General features: G+C 39.0%; 1 long non-coding RNA gene across 1 annotated transcript; it reads left to right on the top strand.

The window, feature by feature from the left end:
• The first annotated feature begins 1731 nt into the window (after positions 1 to 1731).
• Positions 1732 to 5699, top strand: LOC149958441 (uncharacterized). The gene is made up of 2 exons (XR_016478292.1): positions 1732 to 1853; positions 5399 to 5699. It is a non-coding gene; the product is annotated as an uncharacterized LOC149958441 (long non-coding RNA).
• The last annotated feature ends 12056 nt before the right edge of the window (positions 5700 to 17755 follow it).

Below are 17755 nucleotides of genomic sequence, written 5' to 3'. Positions count from 1 at the left end.
GCGCTTTTACTTACTCGAGCTACTTACTCGATGAAGCAAAGCCGCATTATCTACCCTACCGGATATTGTTTCCTAATGAAAATGGCTTTTCAAACGCTCGCCAAGGCTCAAAACGTAACCCGGCGTCACGCGTCGCAACGGAAACCGGAAATAGCCTTAGCGTGCGTCGTACGCGAGCGACATCTAACGGTGTCGTTTGAAAACCGAGGCTTAGCTAATATTAAATTTGACTCGATAAATTGACTTTGAGTAATATTAATGCTTTTTACGACGCAGTTCAACGTGAGGCTTTTAAGAAAGCCGCACTTTTGGCGCATAACTACCTGAGATCTCTGCATTCGGTTAAGCCTTTGATTCTGACACCGGAATTGTGCGAAACTGCGCAAGCGTCGGCCGAGAAGATCGCCGAGAAGGGGCACGTTATTTACAGCGATAGCATATGTACCATGAGTATTTTTATCGGTGGATTTTTAACGGGATTATAACGACTCCCCCCCCCCCCCAATTTTTCAGCTATTGGTGAAAATATCAGTATCCTCCCAATGGAATCGAGACGTTTTTTCGCCAATGACGTCATTCAAAATTGGTACGATGAAATCGTCAACTACGATTACACTAATCCTGGCTGGGAAAAAGGTATGCTTTCCCACCCCATAGACCATATGTGACATAATAAATGTGTCACTTCCTATTCTTCACAATCAAAAGTTTTACTGAGAGCTATTCACAAGACAGACTGCATTATGGGCTTCGACGCAGTTTTGCGTACGCTTGCTAACGCGTCACACGTAGCCTTTATCAGCGCCTCGCTAGGGGGAGATTTTCTTCTTGTGATGACGTCACTTCGTTACTAGCTCTCATTAAAATATACCCCAAAGCGACAAACTTATGGTACAATAATATGGACTTATGGTATGCCATATAAGAATTTTCTTTAATGAAACCTTGTTCGCCGGATATGCCGTAAATTACGTCACTTCCAACTCCGTGAAGAAAAACGCGTCATCAGCTTTATTGATGGGAAAGGGTAATTAATTAATCGAATTTTGAAAACGCTCAGAATTCCTCGCGTTTTCCTAACTTAAACAAACTAGGTGGATACTATTCACTTTTTCTGAGATTTCGGAGTAGGGGAAGAAGACTATGGCAAAAACGTTTTTCCAAAATGGCTGCATGTGACCTTTTTAGCAGATACATTCTGGCTAGCAGACGACCAAATCCGATTAACTCCTTTACACCTCCTTTTCAGAAGGAGTAAAAAGATTATCCCTAGAGTTCGTTCAGTAACGCTCATCAAAAACATCGCTGAGTAATCGATGCCAACATTTTGTTACTGTACGATTTTTCACGTTTCCGATTTGACGTCACGATAGGCATCCGATGCTCATCAAAAAAACCAAGATTGGTCATTTGGCAAATTAAAGGGGAACGGTCAAGCTTTAACCAGTTAGATAGCCCTATAGCCCATTAAAAACTAAAATTTATGGCGAAAACCGCTTCAAAAAATATTGAGTGGTTAATTTTTAATAAAATAAAGAAATTTCGGGAAATCGAAAAGCGCGCGTCCGCCGCGACACCTGGTGAGAAGTCGGTGAGACAGAAAAACAACGTAAAAGCGCGCGCTGCTGAAGACGCGAAAAATTTGTTTTGCACGCGCGGCGCGTTCCAGTTATAAAAGACTTAAGCCTAAATGGGCAATTTTAAAAGGTAGGATAGTTCGCAAATCGCTCATACGGGGTTAGGGGCGCTGGCGGTAGCCCCTAAGATGGCGGCGAAAATTCAAACCCAAACACCTGGCGTTATTTTTCGTTTCAACGTTTTGGGCCAAAAGCTATTTTTCAAGACAAAAAAAGGTAAGTGTTAGTATATTGAACGTCTTGTTAATCTTTTGATACGGAAATAAGGCCATATTTGGAAAAGCTTGGCCGTTCCCCTTTAAGGATTTTGGGTGATTTTCGATTTTAAACCCACGTACATGTACGTTTACAATTAAGACCAACTTGATTGTAAATTATATTTTTAGTTAGTGCTGATCATTTCTGAACTACGTTTACGCTAGGAGTAACAAACACAGCACCCCACACAAGGAGAACGCAGCTAGCGTTTAAACACGCTAACACTGTGTTGTGTACAAATTTCATTGGACGAGCCTTTACGCTGAACGTTTTACGGATGGGGGGAAGACAATTTCCAAATTTTCCCCTTCCGATGGCAGCAGGTGCTAAAGCGTCTAGCCAATGAAAAACGTGCACAAGAAAATCCACGACTTTTGACGGTTTGCGTTCTCCTTGTGTGGGGTGCTGTGTTTGTTGCTCCGAGTTCCTGCCAATTCGCGTAGTCGCGTACGCACTACTGAAAATATTTGAATTTCGTGCCAATTCAAGATTCAGAATTCAAGCGCCATCTGTCTCCCATATTTGATCTTCGACCTTGGAAACTTCTACCATGCATCTACGTAAATGTGTACCTAGAGCATAGCGCCGAACCAATTTTCAACGGAGGCGGCGGGAACGATAATTAGTTCGGCGGCGGCGTGGCGCGCCGATTTTCAGAAAATAATCGGCGGCGTTGAAAAAAATCGGCGGCGGCGGCGCCTAAGGGGAAAAACTGCCCCCCCCTCAGAAATAGCTCCAGCCTTTTAATAGACCGCTAGAACTTAAATTGTTAAACACATTTAAAAAATACATGTTTAATAGAATGTATTTTATTAAAATAGGAACCACTTGTTTCCAAAACAAAGAAGAGGTAACTTTGGTTACATACTATCAGATGTAACTTATTTAATCATAAGTGTGCCTGAATGAATTTTTTCATAATGATACCTTGTTGCAAGGATATGACGTTATTGACGTCACTTCCCAGTCGATGACGGTTTTATCGTCATCAAAACTAGTTCTCGCGTAGGGGGGAAGGAAGTTAAAACCAGTTTTACGCGACGTTAGTGCTGTATTTTCTTTGGTGGCTGTCAAAGACTATATAAAGTTACGCGTAGCTTTATATAGTCTTTGGTGGCTGTGAAACAAGGTCTCATTTAAATTTTTAATACAGATATGTTAAACAGAGGCACACTTATGAGTAACTATGTCACATATGATACTATTAAACTAAAACATTTACGCTAGTAATAACAATACTGTACTAATTTACTACCATTTCACTAGTATTATTATCTATACACTCTTTTTAGAAACTTTTGCTGGGCGCCGCCATTATCGTACAGACAACCAACGAGCCAGCCCTCTACCGCATAAATTTCATCCCCCCAAATCCGGTTTTTCCCCGCGCATTTAAGTCTATTATCACAAATTATTTTACCTTTGTATCAAAGGAATTTTTAAAATGTAATAGAATAGTTATTGCTGAATGCAGCCAATGCAGCTGATACGTTTCTGTACTTATTACAAAATACGAGGAGAGGCAACTCCAAAGCCGTTTTCATTTCTCTCTCTCCTATCCCAGCTATCTGCTGCAGAAAATCTTGGTGCGCGCGGTGCAGTGGTGCCAGATCTTTTGGAAATTATTATTTATTTTTAATTTTATAACGCTAGTACGGTGCACCCAACAGCCTAGGAATCGTAGCACTACCAAAAGAAAAATCTATGTAGTTTAGATCTCAAAACTTAATTATTATACTTTAATAATGGAAATTAATTCGGCGGCGAAATGAAAATGTTTCGGCGGCGGCGGCGGCGTTTCGGCGTTATCTAAATAATCGGCGGCGGCGGCGTTTGATCGGCGGCGCTATCCTCTATGTGTACCTTGACGTCTACAGGGCGTTGGATATTTTGGGCGTTCTTTTTAGAGCATAGTACGTCATGCTATCTTGACTATGGATAGATAAGGTGTGGGCTATGTTATATTTTGATATTTTGGTTATAAATATTTAGATTTTGGCTATGTTTTTTTGATACTATCAAGTTTATTTTTAATGGCGCCAATTTTCTAATGCAGTCTGTTTTTATTTTAATTGATAAAACTTATTTTTGTTTAATGTAGAAGGTTATTGAAAAATGTTCCTAATGAACAGGGTGATTGATAAAGTGTTGTAATGACTTTTTTTTGTGGTAAAGTTACTTTCGGTTTTCGAGAATAATGGCTCTGATTATGATAAAGGACAGGGTGATTGAGTTATTGTACACTCTGTTTGAAAAGTCTTCGACAGGTGAAATTTTTGCCCTCTTTTTAATTCTGCTAGAAAACTATAATAGATAGCTCGATGAAACCAAATGCAACTTTTATTTATTTTCCAATATCTTTCGTTATTTATCGGTTTCGTTCGCCAAAAATTAATAGTTTGGCGGGAACCGTCAAAACTCATTTTTGACAACTTTTTAAATATTGGTTCTACGGCACTGACTCGCGCGTTTTTGAATTCACAATGGCCGGTTCATATTTAGAAAGTGGAAAAATTATCCCTCTACAACCAACGGTTGAGAAGTTATCGCGTTTCCAAATTGTCGTCGAAGTTGCGTTATTTATAATCGCTTGATGCATTTTAGGTGTTTTCTAGTTTCGAGGAAAGTTTGGAAACGCTATAACTTCTCAACCGTTGGTTGTAGAGGGATAATTTTTCCACTTTCTAAATATGAATCAACCATTGTGAATTCAAAAACGCGCGAGTCAGTGCCGTAGAACCAATATTTAAAAAGTTGTCAAAAATGAGTTTTGACGGTTCCCGCCAAACTATTAATTTTTGGCGGACGAAACCAATAAATAACGAAAGATATTGGAAAATAAATAATAGTTGCATTTGGTTTCATTGAGCTATCTATTATAGTTTTCTAGCAGAATTAAAAAGAGGGCAAAAATTTCAGCTGTCGAAGACTTTTCAAACAGAGTGTACAGGGCGGTTGATATTTTGTTGAAATTTACAGTTGGGCTGTAATAGGGCGCTTGTTAATTTAATATACAGGGTGATTTAAATATTGTTCATAATCAATGGTCAGTGTGACAAATAAAGCGTGGTCATGGGTTTTCCTTTCAGTTAATATTACACTTTGGTTGTTCATGTTTTTAGTGGGTTAGTTATGGTGATTGATATAATGTTTGAAAAATGCTTCAAATTTAAATTTAATAATAAAAACATGTAATCAATGCCGGATTTAGGTGTTCGTAGGCCCTATGCACTTAGCTCTAGATGGGCTAACTAGGCACCTGTGGGAAAAGTATGCCGGGCGAGGATTCGACCATAGAAGTTATATTAGCAAATCCCAGACAAACATACTTTTGCCACAGGCTCATAAGCTCTTAAAGCTCTCTTTCAGCTCTTTCGTAGGCACTAAATGCTCGTCCGTAGTCCCTAGGCACTGTGCACTTTAGGCACAGTGCCTAATGGTAAATCTGGCACTACATCTTGTTCTACTCCTTTTGAAATGATGTGGTCGTCCATCTGTTGTAGGAGCCATCCGCTTCAGCCAAATCATCTGGAGGTCAACGAACGAGATGGGAGTCGGGATAGTGCGCCAGCCGGAGCTGAAGAAGGCCGTCGTGGTGGTTCACTATCGTCCAGCCGGAAACGGAAACATGCCGGGAGAGTACGAACGCAACGTCTGGCCCGTCAAACACGAATCTCCCAAGAAGAGAGGCTCTCGAAGCCAGAGTTGAACGTGCCAGGACAACTCTCGTAGAAATCATACTTAGGCTCTTATCAATGGCACATATCTGCCTGCAACGAAGAACGCTTTGTGACTTATCATAATGTAACGAAATAGAATTAAAATGTGTTTCAAGGTGTTAATTTTCAGTTTCTAGTAATTTCAAAAAATTGCATTAAGGGGAGTTCACAGTAGGGTGGGGCGGCGGAGTGGTTAGCACTTTCGCCTCACGTCAACAGGAGCTGGGTTCGATCCCAGCTTATGGCACTGGGTGAAAACTCGGAACAACTCCTTTTGCGTTGAGTGGGCAAGTTCTCTCCCCACTGGCTTAAGTGGTTTTCCCCCGACCTCTTCGGTTTCTACTTTCCATAAAATCTTCTAGAGGTTAACGGTAATAGTTAGTGTAGGGAGCTGTTGGCTCGCACGGCATGAAGGGCTTGCCACCACCGTCCCACGCATTGTAACCCGGCCACCTGAATCAATGGCTTAAAAACGTCGAAGGTGGTGCCTTGGGTATTAGCCTATAGCTGATTATTATTAGTACGCCAATTTTTAAAAATTAACTTGACCAAAAACCTCAGTGTTAGAATTACGTCTACATTGGTCGACAAAAACCAAATAGTGTGAACGCTGCTTTATCATAGAAATGATTTCAATCCGAACTGCACGCCACAGTAGACGTGCAGGATAATAAGTCTGTGTGCAATAAAACGTCGTGCACATTCCAAAACGTGCCTTCTTCACGTTTTCCAGCTAGGGCTTAACCTCTTTGTTCTGAATTCCCATATTAGTCGACATCGTAGATTTTCGGCTTCCTTTTGGTCAAATCCGATCAGATCAAAGCTATTTGTACTTAAAATGTCACGTGAAACACTTTTCTAATTGGAACCAACTTTCTAACACTTACGGTTCTCGAGTTAGTTTTTGGATGACCTTGAAGACATGGTTAAAGGTCATCGACATTTTCGCAGTAGGTTTCCTCCTACATCTTGTGTACGACTTGAAAATTTCAAAATCGTACCTAAAACAGCTTTTGAGATATTCGCCCTGGTTCATTTTTTAGTGGACACCCTGCAGAATGTAAATTCTATAAACCGTGCCTGTGTGTCAGTGGTTCGGTGTTAGAGCACTCGTTTGAGAAGCAGAAGGGTCTCGAGTTCAAATCTCTGTCACCTTATTTGTTTTTATTCAATAGACAAGTGACAACATTTGAAATCATCTACGAAATAATTTAAATTGAACACGAAAACCCTTGCTATGCAAATAGCAAGTTGTATAATACACGTAACATTCAGAAAACCCAATGCATTTTCTAACAATTCGTTAAAAGCTATTGCCTTCTCGTACCAACTTGTTTTTATTAATTCTAAACAAAAAATACATTTTGAGAATAATGCAACAATAATAGCAATTTCAGACATTATGACTTGTTTTCTCTACGTATTTATTAATGAAATCTATATTTCTAAGTATTCAATAAAAGTAACACAAGGGTGGAATTTTGGGTTTTTGCCCAAGACGTCCAATAAGCTAGCTCGATCTGCTCAGCTCAGCTCTTGGAATAAAGCCCATTACAACAACACCACAAAGGTCGGAAAAGGACCACAGACTCTACACTGCGGGGTCGTTCACTTTAAATGAAGTAAGATGAAAATATTTACCAAATACTCAACTAGGAATTTTTGGTACGTTTATTAACTCAAGTTATTCTTTTATTATACACAATGAACACTTTTTCTTCTTCTTCTACGTCTAAAGCTTGGTTTACACTAGCGCACGTCATAATGTATTTTTCTTTACGCGCGTGAAAACGTTATGTTCGTGTCAAAGTCATAGATATAGGAAACGTATATAAAGGTCTAGATAAAATATTTCAAAGGTAGTGAATACGGAGGTGACAGCTAGCACAAACACGTAATTTCTGCAGGCTATCCTTATAAGGCGCTATCTATCGGTAAGAAAGCTCGTGCTATCGTCGCGAGAGCCATTGTTTCCTGCTTAAAAATAATACTAAAGGTCATCAACAGATGGTGTCTAAAGACTACGGCCTGCGGAAAGGTCAAGCCCTTAGTACTAAAATGCTAAGAGAGCTCGTGCTATTGGTCACGTGCCTTCCTCGGTGTCTGCTAGGTGTCAATTCCGTATTTTATGTTCGGCTTAGACGCTCCGAAATTTATACATTTCTTATATCTATGGTCAAAGTCTAGAAACGCGTCGTCGCGCGCGCTAGTGGTAACCAAGGCTTACAGCTTAAGCCTAACCTCTGTAGAATAAAACATTAATACCGTCTGCTATGAAGGATGAACGAAACAACTGATAAAACGACGCGTCGCTATTGGCTCTAGCTAGAGCGAAAGCACGTGACTAAAAATTTCTGTCGTTAGCGTCTCTCTCATAACACTGCCGTAACGAGACACGTCTTAGAATACCAATTTCATTCCAGTTAAGAAATTGTCGCTTACAGATTGTCGTTTCGCCTATCGCCAGAATTATTGTCGCTAGCTTAACGATAGCCTCAGAATCGAGCCCCAGGCAGCTTCCGGTTCGAGTTGCTTTCGCTATAGCTAACAATAAAGCGCTCGGTCAAACACTTATGAGTCGGGGAATATATTTACCTGAACCAGCGTTCACACATGGCGTTTAAGAATTACTTCCGAGGAAAACGTTGAGGTGAAAACCTTTGATGCGAGTTATCAGGGCGCGCTGATGAAGAGAAAAACTAATTTTTCACTAAAAACGTTGGATTTAAAGCAATTTTGCGAGTAATGTTAGTTAACAAATACCATTATTGCAAGAGAAAAACTGAGCAAACCCCCGGTGGCGGAAGAGCTGTGAACTTCAATAAACGCGAAAAAAAAATATTCTATTGCTGTTGCTCACGTTGTTCAATAAATAGATTATTATAAATTTTATTATTTTGGGTGGTTTTCATCTCCAAAGCCAATATATAGCTACTTAATAATAATCAGCTAAGGCTTCAGTCTACTAGCGACTTGTAAAACTAATTACCGGTGGCCGGGTTAAATTGCGTGGCCCTTAATGACACACTCCCTATACTTACTATTAATTACCGTTAACCTCTACATTAGCCGCGAAGGGAAAGTGGTCAGCGCTTCGCCAGCCTGCCATACTGGCGAGTGTATCAAATTGATATTTTCAAACGATGTCACCCCAAACAGTGGTCGAAGTTTAACACATAAATTGGGGAAAAGACGCCAATTTTCATTATTTGTCACGACATCGCAATACTACTCACCGTTGAAGGCTAACGCGCAACTTTCCTCCTTTATTTTTCTGTCGAGTGTGAAACCAATTTTATCTCGTCATTACTCAAGATATTTGTATCTCGGCGATCGGCAGAAAAAGCTAGGTCTCTTCACACGCTGAAATATCAACCAATCCGGTGTTACCTCCCCAGATTACGTTCACCTTTCAAGCAGCAGGGGCGGTTAAAAATTCTAAACAGATATATTTTACTATCTATTTCACAGTCGTCTTCTTGCAAACTATCCTTAAAGAAGAAGTAAAACCGCTTCAGGCTCCTGATTTCCCGAAAATTATTTAATTCGGAAGTTTATGCATTAAGGGGGGGGGATTAACGTCACCCTGAAACACAATCACAGGCTCCACCGCAGAAAAACATATCAACTGAAACCAAAATTACAATTACCTCAAAGTCTTTATTGGTTGGCAGGCCCGTATAGCCAGAAAAATTTCGTTAAGGGGCAGTAGCTCTTTGTGAGAGGGCACATTATGTCTTGGTGTTCAATATAAAATAAAACCTTGCCTTCTCGAGCGGACCATTCTAAAACTTGTATTTTATTAAGAAATAGTTAGCTATAAATAACGATCTAAACCTTAGAGAAAGACAAGTGGTCCAAAGGAAAATTTCAAGTTTAAAAACTAACAAAGATGAAGGGGCAGATAATATTTTTTGAGGTGGAGTGGATTAAATTGAGGGGGCAGGTGGGGGAAAAATTTATTTGAGGGGGCAACATTTATTTTTGAGGGGAAAGCCACGAAGTTGGTCCGAGTGCGGGATCAATAATATCGTTTGCAATTAGGTGATCCAATTCCGTTTTCACTTTTTCATGAAGGTTAAAAGGAATACGGTAGTGTTTGATTGCTACAGGACGCATTGAGTGATCGGAGGAGGTGAACTTGAAAATCGTTCAATTTTGAAGATAGCTGGAAAATTCTTTAAAATAAGCTGTTAGCTGCTCGTGTCATTTTTGGGTTTGGTAGTTGAAAATATTGTGGCGATGCCTTTCAATAGTCCAAGATGGTGAAGAGTAGGAGCACTGAAAGGTTAAAAGCGATCACGTTTTTCATCAATACGTGAAATGTTGTGGTGATGTTGATATCGTTGTAGGATAGTCGACATTTAAATTTTCTAAGAAATGGCAAGGGAGTTGTCGAAGCAAACAGATACACCTGTAATGTCGATGGTTGTATTTCAGGCTGCGGTTGTAGAGTAGAATATGTCGTATAGTACAGTTTATTGACGCACGCTCCGGAGTCGAGTAGTGTAGTGAATGATACCCCGTTGATGGAAAAGGGCTTTGTTAGCTGCGAGTAAGGTGATTTCGAAAACTTGTCTAATAATACACCGATGAATTAAGGTTCGTCAGCGGGCAGTTCTTCAACAATGTAAGGGTTATTGGAGTCGTAATTGTATTGGTCTATGTTTTCCATGTAGACAAGTGTCGCAACACGAGGACGCGCATTACTGTAGGAGTAGATGTGTGATCTGAGGTTTGTTATCGTGGCAACGATTTACAAACTTGTCGAAAATGTCCGAATTTTCCACAGTAGGTACACACAGCATTTCGCGCTGGACATTGAATGAGGAAATGGTCCACTACAGTTAAAACAGAAAAGTGGTTGATTCGGCACGTGTATTTGTGAGTTAGTTGGATAGCGTTGATAAAATTGTGGGTTTGCATACCGGGACGTACCTCGGGTTATTGGATTGACAGAATGATTTTGTGTCCGTTGAAAGAGTGGAAATCGATGGTTTATTTTGTAGGTTTGGCCTGTGTATGTTTGCTGTACGGGTGGAGGGATAGTGGTTGGTAACATCGCGTGTGTGGTAGCGGTTGCTGTTCCCGAATTCGAGTGGTTAGTAACAGCATTGAGATACGTGACAAAAGATTGTTTCATTTTCATTTCAATTAAATTTCCGTGCTCCTCTGATTTCTTATAGGACTTAGCCAAGGTTAAAATATTCGCCTAGCGTAATTGCGGGATTCGGAAGACCTTTACGGCGTTGTGCGTTAGAAAGACTTGTGTGTATTAAATGTCGTAATATCTCATGGTCTGGGTTAACGGAATCGCGGGTTAGAGAGAGGCTTCATGTAGAGTGTTATATTCATCGGGAACAGCGACTACCTGGAGAGTAGGCTGAGGAGCAGGTAAAGGCAAAGTGGCGAGGAAATCCTGAATTTCATCACCACCATAGTGCAAGAGTAATGATAGCTTACGAGGAGGATCAGTAACGTTGAGAACATCTAGCAAAATTTCAAATTTGCAAATCCACTTTTCCCACCGAGGTCCGATGTTTTCGCGAGGTGCCGAAATCAGAAATGGGGAAAAGTTGGAAACGAAGCTATCATATATACCTTATTGAATGTTTGTAGAATTATGAATGTTCGGCGAATTTTAATACTAAACTATTAATAATTCATTCACTAAATGTTGAAATATCCCATCTCCGTGAACAAAATCAAGAACAAGTTTGGCAAAGTTACTACCTACTTTTGAAGTCCAACTTTATTACGAATGTATTCGTACTTGAGGCCGCAAATACTATTTTTACATTGAAGATAATCAGCCAAATAATATTCTCAGCACCGACTAGTCTGACACAATTGTTTTAAAAATGTCGAAGACATATATTAATGAATATTTGTTGGAAATATTATAAATATGCTAGCTGCTATACGTTTTTAACAATAACTAAATCAATCTTACTCTTTTGATATCAATTTGACAAAATGAGACAATCAATTTCAGTAAAAATTGACAGGTCAAAGGGAGCAATAACTTAAATGGTTGAATAGCAACAAAACAATGACTTGGAAATGGTATAAAAGTAGGCGCCACGGTGAATATTTAAAACACGACCAAAAGATACAACTCTTTATATATCTCGATGAGAGTGTGTTTTCTCAAATCTCTTCGTTGGCTCTTATTTCTTTTCGCTCTTTATTGAGAGATTAAATTTTCACTCTTCTCCGATATTTTTGACAGTTCAAATATTAGCTCCTCTCATTTTCTTTACGCGCTCTTTTCAAACAATATTTTACGGTTGAATTTATCTCAAAATGATGAATAAACTGCTCAACATGAGATGAGCGTGCCCATGACTCTTACGCTCAACTTCACAACCCAGCTACTAGTTGGTCAAAGGGCTCATATTTTAGACAGTTTAATTACCCCTCTTCCCAATTTAGGGTTCTAACGTGTGAATAGAAATTGTTTGTAAATTTTTGTGGGTGCTAAAACTGCTAATGTAATTATAAATCTAGAAATCCTCTACGGTGAAATCTCCTAAAAAGGTCGTGCAAAGTTATGGGCATTCGAAGTGAAAGTGAACCATATAAGTTAAGCGTAAAAGGCACATCCTGCCCAACCTTCCTGTTATCACTGTTTTTGATTTGTTGGATTCAGAGTTCGAAAACATAAAACCCGACCCAAAAAACCCATCTCAGAAAAAACACAACTTTAAAACTGAATTGTAATGTAAATGTGATTCAAACTTTACAAAATTTGACTGGCTTGTTAACTTGAAAATTATAACTTAATTGGTACTTCTACCAGTCCTTTGGTTCAGCTTTGCAGTATCTATATAATTTTACGAGCTGAGTATGAATTTAAAAAAAATGCCCATCAATACCTAAAACACGGTTTTTTATGGTTAACGCGTATTTAGCAGACATTATTGGCTATTTACGGGGCACCTGGAAGGCTATTCAGTAAAAATCAAAAAAGACAAAAATTATCTATTGTGTAAGTTCAATTTTAAGTAGTGGCAGTATGTTACGCTATATCCTGTATTTCAGTCAAATCATAAACTAAAAACCAATATCTGTTTATTTTTCGTGTCCAAGACTTAAATCGGCACCATGGATCGCATGTCGAAGTTTTCATTAAAATCACTTACTTCGGCATTACAGATCACCACGATTTGAAATTTTACCAATACTATCGATAGTTTGGTATTTCAATATCCGCCCCTTCTCCACACGCGCACCGTCATTTTTGACGAATCTTGATTTTTTTTTGTCTTTTTTGATTTTTACAAAATAGCTTCCCTGACCTCTAGCAACTGATCAAAAGTCGTGCATTTTCTTGTGTACAGTTTTCATTGGTTAGACGCATTATCGCCTGCTGCCGTCGGAAGGGGGAAATTCGGAAATTGTCTCCCCCCCGCCCGTAAAATGATCAGCGAAAAGGCTCGTCCAATGAAATTAGTACACAACACTGCGTTAGCGTGCTTAAAGGCTAGCCTAGTTGCGTTCTCCTTTTGTTTGTTGCTCCTAGTTGACATTAATTCAAGCGCAAAATCGAAGAAACAGCGCAAAATATCAAATTCAATCTGATCGGCGAAATTGCGCTTAACCAAAGAAAATACACTTACGTTTTCCGAGCTTGAAAATTAAAAATAAAATCCGCTTCCGTTTCAGCTGTTTTCTCCGCTAATAAAAATGTTGAACCTTTCTTAAATTTTACGTGAATATAATTTAAATGAGTCGAAATTAAGGAATCTTTAGCAAAATGTCGAGACACTTATTAGTCGTGGCACTTTTCACAATGTGCATTTTGTGTGTGACCGTGGTTCGAGAGAAGGGAAAGAAACAACTTGGTGCGGGTAAACAATGAAAGCCCACGTGTTTAAGAGACCCGAGTAAGAAATAAACTGAAAAATTAACAAATATATTCCAGTTTGTATTAACCACGACGAATGCGAATCAGGTGGATGTGGTGTCGTTCCGAATGGCAAAGTGATGGGAAAAGGAACTGATGTACCAATGATATGTATGCCATATAAATCAGTTTTTCCAGAGTTGTCAAACGAAAAAATTGAATTCTTGTAATGCTTAGAAAAAACGAGTCGTTTATTCTAGAATCATGAATGACCCGTTACTTGGAATGGAAAACTGTATTCCCCAAATACGGGCTCCCCGTCGCACCTACGGTAACGTAGTTGGACCTAAAACTTTAACATAAGCCTGTAGCGCTATCTTACGGCAGGCATCGTTACGATATTAAAATAACAAAAACGTGTCTTCACAACGTAGCCCTCCCTTTTTAAAAAAATGTTGCAAACGCGGAACTACGCCACAACTTTGAGTAGATGTTACGTCATAGACTTTCTAGGGGTTTTTTTTTCAAATTCGCGCGCCATTTATAAAGGCTGAAAAAAGTTGGACAATTATTTAGATTACAAACGTGCGCGACTTTGGGGATAGTTTCATCGGGTAAATATTTATATTTGCGTTTAAACTTTATGACTATTTTAATTTTCATTTAATTTTAGACTCGGAAAAATCAGATAGTGTTAATTTTTGTAGCAATTCTTGGGATCAGCCTTTCGCGTCTTCTTACAGCCATAGTGACAATGAAGAGCCAATATCCAGCTCTTCCATTAGAAAGAGGTACCTTTCAAAAATAATATTTTATATTTATTGCATTATTCCCCAACTAAACTTAAGTACTCCTAGTAAGAATACTTTTCCAAAACCAAAGATCTAAGTGAACAAACCTACAAGCATATGTAACATAATTACTCATAAGTATGCCACTGTACCTTTATTTCACTTAAAAATCTTCAGCCCAATGTAGCTTTATTGAAATTTTTAAACTCGCTCGGTTTGGGCGAATGAATTTAAATAATGATTAATTTAGAAAAATAAAAGGTTGGGGAAAATCACCAATAAATGATCGCTTTCCGAAAATGGAACAATTCGTCGAAGTGGGATATTCCATCAGCGTTATTAAAACCTATATCAAGCCTTGAAGAGTTAGGCCTAGGCGAGGGTTTAACCACTCTCTGAAAATCTGTACACTGCATTTTTTAAAAAGAAATCGACTTTTACACAATAAAAAAAAACTTTTATTGCGTAAAAGTCGATTTTTTTAAAAATATCAATATACAAAAGAAAACGCCATCTTCAATTTAATCTGTACACTGATTACTTAAATATGAAAATGAGTACAGCATTTGGTAGTGCTAAGTCTGTACTCACTTACGTGATCATTTTAGTGCAGTCAAAGATACAGGCTTGTACACCGATTACGGGGAGTGATCAGCCCTTCGGGCCTAGGCTCAAAAGAATCTGCAAAGACTCCAAACTTGTAGATTCCCCAGAAAAGCTCAGACTGAATTTCAACTATTTTTTCTAATAAACCTGCTTCTTTTATTTGACAATGCACATTTATTTTAGAACGTGAGGCTCCGAGAACTTCATTAATTTACAAATTAATTTACAAATTAATTACATTAACAAAACTTGACGCTATATTGTAGTTCATTTTAGCTCCGAAGTCTTGGTTGTTCAAACCGGTTTTTCTACTAAAATAATGGTCGTCGGTTTATCAGACGTAGAGCTAATTGGGCGACGGCATTATCGGCATTTGAGATTCGATGACGTCAAATATGACATCAAATATAACGTCAAATATTACGTAGGGTACGGATGACGCAATACTGTGAAACAAACCGTTAGTGAAGAAATAGAGCTAGTACTTCAGCGTCAAAGAAAGGTAAAGGGAAAAATCCCAAAGATCATTGGTAAAGAGAGATCTTGCAAAGAAAATATGTTAAATTTGCCCTCAAAAGAACTTCAATAATGAAAATATACCTTCTTGCGCACCGTGTTCACGATGTTCTATATTAATAGTGGGCTCTCGAGGTTTCAATATTGAAATATTCAACGGGATTATTAAAACATGTATCCGTTAATACTTACGGGGTAAATTTAAATTAGAAATCCAAGACTACCACTTACCGTGTGGTTTTTGTACAACACGCAACGCAACCATGACTGAATTTTAAAAAAATTATTATATTATATATACATGTATATTTAACATCGTTGACTGAGAATCGGGACTTATATTTTGAAAGCCAATTAACCCATTGATGGTAATAAATTGGTTTGGATTTTAGTTTTGGAAAAATTAACAAATGTTATATTTCCTTATGAGGTGCGTGACAATACCGAGGCCCTAAATGGTTTAGAGTGTGCAATAACTGGTGGCTTTACCGGGGAGTCGGGGTCCGGCTCTTGTAACCCATAAGGGTGGTGGCGCACTGGGAGATGTTAGCTCTGATCAAATGGTCCTATCTCCACCTCCGACTTCGGTCAGGTTTGGGCTGGATACTGAACTTCAGTTCAGGCTAACGGAGAGGGTCCAGGCAAGCTGGCCGCCTCGGCGGATTGGGTAGCCAGCTGTGGGGCGGCGGGCCTCCATATGCGGGCACGACGGTCCTGTTTCCCGGTCTTTTGGGGCCCACCGGGATCTCCGGTGCCAGCTGTGCCGGGTTACTTGGGCTGCTGTGTGCTCGTCGTTCCCCTTTAGGAGCTCTCTCCAAAGGGCTTGGCTCCTTACCTACGTAGGTAGGGTGTCGGCTGGAGTTGCTAGAGCATCCATTCTAAATCCCACTGCTGTGTGCGAAGTGGGGATTGGTCCACCCATTGCTGCACCTTCTGCTGGGTTGAGTGGCTTGCGTCAAAGGTGAGACCATCAGTAGTAGGGTTCTGCTACCCATGCTGGATTTGTCACCTGTCCGGGCTAGGTGGACGCTGGCGTAGGGCACTATGATGATAGGCCTCCGGTGGTATGGTCTTTGTTACTAGGTACACCGGGCTATAAATTCTGACACACTTACAATACCGAGAATCACTATTACATCCCGGACTTTTCTCCTTACTTTCAAAATGTTCCAAAAGTTCTTCCTGAATAATTCCTATGCATAGTGGAAATAAATTCACAACTTCTAGAACTTTCAGCAGATCATCTACACCCAAAATATTTGGTAACGGCTTTAGTAAGGGATGTTCTTCATTAATAACCTTGCCATGAATTTTTAGCGTGCCACGAATATCACGATCTTTGAAAGAGTATGACTTAGTTATTAATCCTTTTTCAATATTGGAAATTGTAAATGTGATGCCACCTTCAGTAGCAAGTGCCTGCCAATTTTTAGGAATAAATTTTCCAGCAATAGTTTGGAAAGTAAGGTGTTTACTAAAGTCAGCATTGTCAGCAAGTTTAATTAAAGATAAATTTCCACAAACACTGTCATTATCGAGAACCTCTGAATTTTCAAACTGATTTGAATTATCAAGATTAGGACTATCTATAATCATGGTTGAATTGAGGACACTGATGTCGTAATTCGTAGAAGTTGCACTGTCACATAGTTCATCTTTATCCATGCACACGTCGATTACATTTTTGTTTCTTGATTTCACTCCATTTTCAATAGGTCCCAGACATTCAGAAGTCCATGATTGGCTCTACATTCCAATTAAACACATCCATAAATATGACCATTTTGATTTTAAAAACATTTGACTAGATCGTGAATTAAAGACTTACCATAAGATTTAAGCATAAATATATTTTGAGAAAAATGGCCTGATCGAGCAAATTGAGACACCCTGTATATGCCTGCGACGAAAAACGTTATATCTATTTTATTTGTGATCCTCCACACCTTCTGAAGACTGCTAGGAATGGTGTGAGTAACAGCAACTTTCATTCTATGACCAAAAACCCCATCAAAAGTGGTGTAAAAATTCAATGGACGCATCTTTTACGATTGTACGAGTTGGACATTCAACGTACTATTAAACTTGTTCCAAAACTAACGAAAGACCATGTCTGCTTGGATTCGCACTCTAGAATGAGAGAGTATCTGGCAGCCCAAGTCTTTAGCAGCACAGTGGCAAATGCATTGGAATTAGAGTTTAAAGAAGAGTGTCGGGAAACAGTCAAACTCATTAGATTGATGGATAAATTTTTCGACTGTACGAATTCCAGAAATTTAAAAGAAGGACTTATTAAGAAGAAACCAAACTTGCTTGCATATTTCAATGAAAATGATGAAAGATTGAAGGTATATTTAATAAAATATACCATTAATTTGA

This window comes from Leiobunum rupestre, chromosome 2, assembly GCF_980474605.1.
Source record: "Leiobunum rupestre chromosome 2, qqLeiRupe1.1.hap1, whole genome shotgun sequence".
Classification (NCBI taxonomy): domain Eukaryota; kingdom Metazoa; phylum Arthropoda; class Arachnida; order Opiliones; family Sclerosomatidae; genus Leiobunum; species Leiobunum rupestre.
This window is presented reverse-complemented; position numbering and strand designations above follow the sequence as displayed.